Source organism: Tupaia chinensis, unplaced genomic scaffold (assembly GCF_000334495.1).
Source record: "Tupaia chinensis unplaced genomic scaffold, TupChi_1.0 Scaffold000182_1, whole genome shotgun sequence".
In the NCBI taxonomy this organism is placed as follows: domain Eukaryota; kingdom Metazoa; phylum Chordata; class Mammalia; order Scandentia; family Tupaiidae; genus Tupaia; species Tupaia belangeri.
This window is the reverse complement of record NW_006159657.1, coordinates 9,573,155-9,579,899: the sequence shown is the minus strand read 5'-3', so window position 1 is coordinate 9,579,899 and position 6,745 is coordinate 9,573,155. Positions and strand designations below refer to the sequence as shown.

General features: G+C 40.3%; 1 protein-coding gene across 1 annotated transcript in view; it reads left to right on the top strand.

Moving 5' to 3' along the window:
* GPR139 (G protein-coupled receptor 139) overlaps positions 1-6,745 on the top strand; it is a 50,100-nt gene that overhangs the window by 38,115 nt on the left and 5,240 nt on the right. The gene's annotated exons all lie outside the window — the stretch shown is intronic.

Genomic DNA, 6,745 nt, shown 5'->3' with positions numbered 1-6,745 from the left:
ACACACACACACACACACACACACACACACACATACACACACACACACACAAAGGGTGCATGTGCATGTGCATGCAAACCCCAGATCCCAAGAGGAGCATGGAGGAGAAAGGATTACAGTTTGGACATTCCTCCACCAGCCCCCAGGGGGTATGCTTTCTCACTTCCCCTCTCTTTGTCTCTGTTGGTCTGGTGAACACATGCAAACTGAAAAAAAAAAAAAAAGAGAGAGAGAGAGAGAGAAAAGCAAAATATACAAGACATAAGAAATGGAAAATTGTTTGTCAATAACACATATGTTGATGTGCTTGATTGAGCCTACAGACAGTGTATTTTGGATGGAAAATTCATTTTGTATACTGTAATGATGTATAGCGTATTAATGTTAAAAAAAAGAAAAATAAGTTAATTAATTAAAAAAAGGTTACCATAGGAATTCAATCATCCCAGATAAGCAATTCTTTCTCCTATTCTTTTTTTTTTTAGATTTAGTTAGTCTTTATTAATATTATTATTATTTAAATTTGCTATAAGTCATGTGCACTCATCAGAGAGAGGGGAGAGGGAGAGATTAAGTGAGCCTCCAAGTCTGGGACCAAAATCATGGTCAGCCATGTGTTGTGGTCTTAAGATCTGTATGGACAATTGTGGTTATCAGTGGTCTTCTCTTCTTTACATAATTGTCATTGCAATCTGAAGGTTCTTCTTGTCCCAGTAGTGGTAGCATATACTGAAGCACTGATTAGCACTGCTACTCAGTGAGCTGAGACCACATGGAAGGTCTAACTTGGATTCCCAGAATACCTTACAAGCCAAGCATGGTGGCACACACATATAGTCTCGGTTACTCCAAAGGTTGAGAAAGGAAGATTAAGATGTGAGACCTGTCATTTAAAAAAAAGTTTTTCTTTGTTATGGTTTGAATGTGTCCCCAAAGTTCATGTGCTGGAAGCTTAATCCCACTGTAGCAGTATTGAAAGGTTAGACCTTTAAGAGGTGATTAGGTTATGAGGGTTCTGCCTTAATGAATAGATTAAAACTGTTACCACAGGAGTGAGTTAATTATCACTGAATGGGTTCCTGTTAAAAGGATGAGTTCTGCTCACTTCCCCTTCTTCTCATGCACATTCACTCTCATCATGTGATGCCTTCCACCATGCTATGATGCAGCAAGAAGCCCTTACCAGTTGCAATCTTTCAATCTTGGACTTCCCAGCCTCCAGAACTGTAAGAAGTACATCTATATTCTTTATAATTATCCAGTCTTTTGGTATTATGTTATAGCAGCACTGAACAGACCAAGACAATGTCTATTCTAAATCCTTTTGTAGTTCCAATGTGAGCTCCTTTCCTTCTTACAAATTCTCTTAACTACCTATGGGAAAAAGGAAAGGAGAGAAAAAGGATGAAAGAAAAGTAGAAAGAAAGGATAGAAAGAAAAGAAGAAAAGTATGTCACCCTTCGTTGTTTTTTCTTTATTCGTAATAGACCATGTGCATATGCACATGAAAGTGAGAGAGAGAAAGAGAGAGAGAAGCACCCTACAGGCTCTGATCACACTATGATCCTCTTCCTCCAGTCCTCTAGCCCATTAGATCTTGGGTACTCACATTGCATGCCTGGCCTGTTTCAGGCTGGCTTGGCCAAGGATTTGAACTGTGGTCAACATGTGGGATTGGTTTTTCTTGAGCAAAACACTACTGATGCACCACAGAACCAGGCCCATTTCTACTTTTGGGAATTTATCTTACATAAATGCACCAAAATGTTCAATGAAGCTCTTTTAGTGACAAAAAAAAAATAGTAATCAGTAATATCCAACAGTAGGTGAATATTTCATGAATATTATAGATATGGGAAAAATCTGATTTATTTCCAAATGAACAATAACAAAAGTGTACAAAAATATTATATAATCTCATTTTGTGATTATTATTAATTATATTATTGTTGTAGGCAGATAAGCATCCTTAAGCCATAAACTCCAAATGGCTAACAAACATTTATCTGATTATCTACTGCAGAATATCAAAGCAAATAGTCTCAACACTTAAAGGTCAAAAGCAACAATTCATGATTGTTTATCATGGTTTTTGCATTGACTGGGCTCTGCTGGGTGGTTCTTTCTCTCATTCTCTCGTGCTGTTGCAGCCAGGGAGCGTAGGGACTACCCTCTATTGGGGGCTCTATTAACCTGGAAATCCAAGATGGCTGACAGTTGGTGCTAGATGTGGCTATGAGATTAACTGAAGCTTTCAACCAGAGCCCCCTACATGGCCTTTCCAGGTGACATGAGCGTCTCACAAAATAGTGAGCTGGGTTCCAAGAGGAAGCATTCCAAAAGCAAATGTTCAAATGGTCCACATATGTCAATGGCCCACATATGATCAAGCCTCAGAAGTCAATGCAGTATCACTCTTACCATGGTCTATTGGTCTAAAGTAAGCCATAGCCTTTGGATTTACAGCTCTTACTCAGGCATGAGACTACATAAGGGTGTGAAGACCAAGAAACCTTGTTAACTGAAGGCCATCTACAAGGCTAGCAACCAAATTATCTCTGGTAGATGAGGTTTTGACCTACTTCCTCTTTCTAGCTTCTACTATCAAATTTAAACGTATAAACTAGGAGACAAACCTGGGTTAATATCTTGACTCACCACCCTCTAGCTGTGGGACTTCAAACGAGTTACTTAACCTCTCTGAACCTCAATGCTCTCAAATCAAACCAGGTAGTTATGAAGATTAAGTGAGATGCTTAAAAGTGCCCAGGCCATAGTGAATGTTCAATAAAAGTGAACCATTTATACTATTATTGTACACTAATACAATATTTAATTTTTAAAGTGTGTATTACTTTTATAATTGAAAAAAATAATATTCAAAGACCAAAAAAAAAGGATAAAAGGAAATGTAACAGAATGAAGAGATATAAACTCAGAATTCCTAGGCAGCATTCTTTACCACAGCCCAGTGCAAGAAAACTGCAGGGAACCCTTTGTCATCCCAGAAACAGAAAATAACTCTAGAAAACCTGGACCTTGTCTCTGGACCAGCAGTCTGTTCAGTGGCGTGGTCTGACAACCTGACCTATGTTATCCTTTCAGCCACTCCACAATCCTCCCAAGTCTGAGCACAGTAAGCTACAAAATACAGGAAATGAATTCCCCCCAAGAATATAAGTAACCAAGAAGCTTTGCAATCATAAAACATGGGCTTTATATTACCTGGAAGCTTAAACTTGTTCAAAAATGCCATTGATGGAAAGGATTTGCTTTTCAGAGGCATTGACATTTTGACTGAGAAGTTCGTGGAAGCATGCTTGGATGGTATTGGTTAGGTTTCCTCAACAAGAGTCCTTGGGCCAGTATGTTTGAGAGAAAAGCTGAGAAATGCAATGTCAGGCAGTGATTACGTGTTTTTTGTTTGTTTGTTTTAGTTTACTCTCCTCTTATAAATAAACACAGACCCTGTCAACACCTCTCTTCCTGTTTGAGGAACAAATGCACCACTGGAAATGAAAGGATTTTTTTAATATGGAGAGTTACAGTACATGTCAAGTCTTAAGAGTTGAAGACTCTACCTTCTTGTTTCTTCTTCAGAAAATCAATATACACACGTAACTCCATTCCCTTCTGGGTCTCACCAATTCACACATTTCTCTCTCACCCCAAGGATCTTCTAAGTATTCTTGATGTTGCCCTGGGGAAAAATCTACCTGCATCAAAGAATTAGGAAATTCAGTGTCTGCAGGTTAGTTTCTCAAGAGAGGCAATTACTAGAAACTTAAAGAAATGTCAAATATGAATACCTAGCAATTTTGTTTGGGCCTGATGACTTGCCTGACTTAAAGCATCATTAGAAAGGACTGGAACATTTTTTAAACAGTTTGGAATGGGAAAATTTACCACCATACATCAAAGAGGCTTCAGCTGGGAAGGAAGAGATAATGGCAAAGGATGACTCTCTGAAGAACAGGCATAGCACAACTTCTGAGGAGATCTCACCATGTAGGTGGTCCTGTTCCTTATAGATTTGGGGAGTAGGGACTTGAGAAGAAATGTGGACATTGTTTAATGGATAGAAAAAAGAAGTACTGAGAAATGATGACACTTGCTTAAGTCAGGGGGCAACCTGAAGAACAGGAAACACTTTCCTCCAGTTGAGAACCCTGCTATATGTCCACAAATAACAAAGCTGAATTTGAAATGCCATAAAATCAGACAGAACCGGAGTCACCTTCTGGCTCTTCACTTGCTCAGCTTGTGATTTGGGGCAAATTACCTTAAAAAAAAAAAAAAAGTCCCATTTCCTCATCTGTAAATTGGAAAACTGTTTCCATTTTTTTCTGTTCTATGAACATAACAAGCTCATCCGCACCCCAGGGATTTTGTGCTTGCCATCTCCACTGCCTAGACTCTTTTTCCCATGGATCTTCTCCTGGAAGTTCTGTTTTTCTCATCCTTGATTTAATTCAAATATCACCTTCCAATCTAAGATTAACTCCCTCATCAATATGTCTCATCCCTTGGGCTGATTCTCCAGAGTATTACATCTAAAATTCTCTTGTGCATTTTTGTGTGTATCTGTTTATTCTGTCTCCCTTACTATACTATAAAACCCATCATGAGAGAATCTGTCCACTGTATTAATCCCTCTACCTCCAGCACCTCATACAATGCCTGGCATAGTAAACGCCCAGTTCGTATTTATTGAATAAATGGACGTCGGGTCTATAGTTACCCTTCACTGAGCATGTACCACATGCCAGGCACTAACCACTTTACTAAAATTATCTCCTTTAATCTTCAGAAAAACCCTATGAAGCGGATATTCTTATTAACCCCATTCTGTAAAAAAAGGAGTCTGAGACACAAGGAGATTGAATAAACATGCCCAAAGTCAAAGTACCAATTAGTAGTAGAGCCAGTGCTCACTATGTTACATTGCTAGGGACCAGAAAACCAGAAGATAGTGTAATGGTTACATAGTTGAACTTCCACATAGTCAGCTGCAATTCGAGTCCCAGATCCGGCAGCTTAAACTCATGCTGGGCCCATGTGCGTGAATGCCCAAGATCCCAAGAGGAGAACAGAGAAGAAGGGATTATGGCATGGCCATCCCCCCTGGGGGCGGGGGTGATTTCTTGCTTTTTGTGTCTCTGTCTCTGTCTTTCTTTCAAGTTCCATTGAGCGCACATGCCCTATAGCAAAAACCTCTAAAAAAATAGAAGAAGAGGAGTAGGAGGAGGGGGAGGGAGGGAGGGAGGGTGGGGAGGGAGGGAGGCAGGCAGGAAGGGAGGGAGGCAGGCAGGAAGGAAGGGAGGAAACATTACATTGCACCAGCTGCCAGCTGGGGATTGATGGTTAAGGCTGCTGGCTCCCACATACCCAACTGCACACATCCTGAGCCTGGTGGCTTGAAAATCATGCCAGGTACATGAGTGTGCATGTGCAAAGTCCCAAAAGAGCCAAATGAAGGAAAGGGGATTGCAGCATGACTGTCTCTCATGAGGGATGCTTTCTCACTTTCTCTCTCTTTCTCCTCTCCCTCACCCCATACCTGCTGACCTTTTTTTTCTACCAGGATTTTTTATATGTTACATTATTGCTGAGTTGTACTATGCAGTTAGGCCTGAGATGGCTATATCTGCTGAACATGTGCAAATTTTCTTGTCATTATTCCAAAACAACATAGCGTAACAACTATTTATATAGCATTTACATTGTATTAGGTACTATAAGTAATTTAGACATGATTGAAATCACACTGGGTGCATAGGATATATGAAAATACTGTGCCATTTTGTAAATACTTGAACATCTGGGGATCTGGCTATCCTCAGGGAGTCCTGGAACCAATCCTTGGCAGGTAATGAGGATGACTGTATTTACCAATCCAGAGAAAGTTTTGTGTAAGTACTCCTCCTGGGGAGTCACATCAAGATATTCTTTACAGAGGTCTTTATGGTCCACCATGATTAGCAAAATCCTGGAACTAATCTAAATGTACATAGAGTAAACATTAATAACTTATACATAATAACTTATACATAGTTAGTTCATATAATGGATTGGTATATAGTCATTAAGACAAGTGAACTAGATCTACAGATAGCAACAAAAACATCTCAAAAACTTAATGTTGAGTGCAGACCTCATAGCCTAGTAGTTAAGGGAGCCATATTTTAGATGGACAATTGGTACTAATCCTGGCCCCAGTGGCTTAAAAAACATGCCAGGCATGTATGTATGTATGTGCCCCAAATCCCTAGAGGACGGAGAAAGGATTATGACATGACTATGCCCCACTGGGGTGAAGGAGAGTGCTTTCTCCTTCTCTCTCTGTCTCTCTCTGTCTCTCTGTCCCCCTTTGTGACTGCACACACCTTCCAGCAATTAAAAAAAATAGTGTCGAATAAAAATACAGCACATAGGGACCAGCAGATGGAGCAGTAGTTACATTCACTGGACTCCCACATAGTTGACTGTAGTTCAAGTCCTGGCCCCAGCAGCTTAAAATTCATGCCAGGTGTGTGTGCATGTGTGCCCATGATCCCAAGAGGAGAATGAAGAAGGGATTGTGGCATGGCCACCTCCCCTGGGGGTGATTTCTCACTTTCCATCTGTCTATCTCTCTGGAGAGTTCATGTGCTCTATAGCAAAAATTTCTCCAAAACTATAACATAAAAATTAAAAACAGGGGAACCAGGCCCCCTGTACAGCCGGCGCGCCGCCAGGCGCCGGG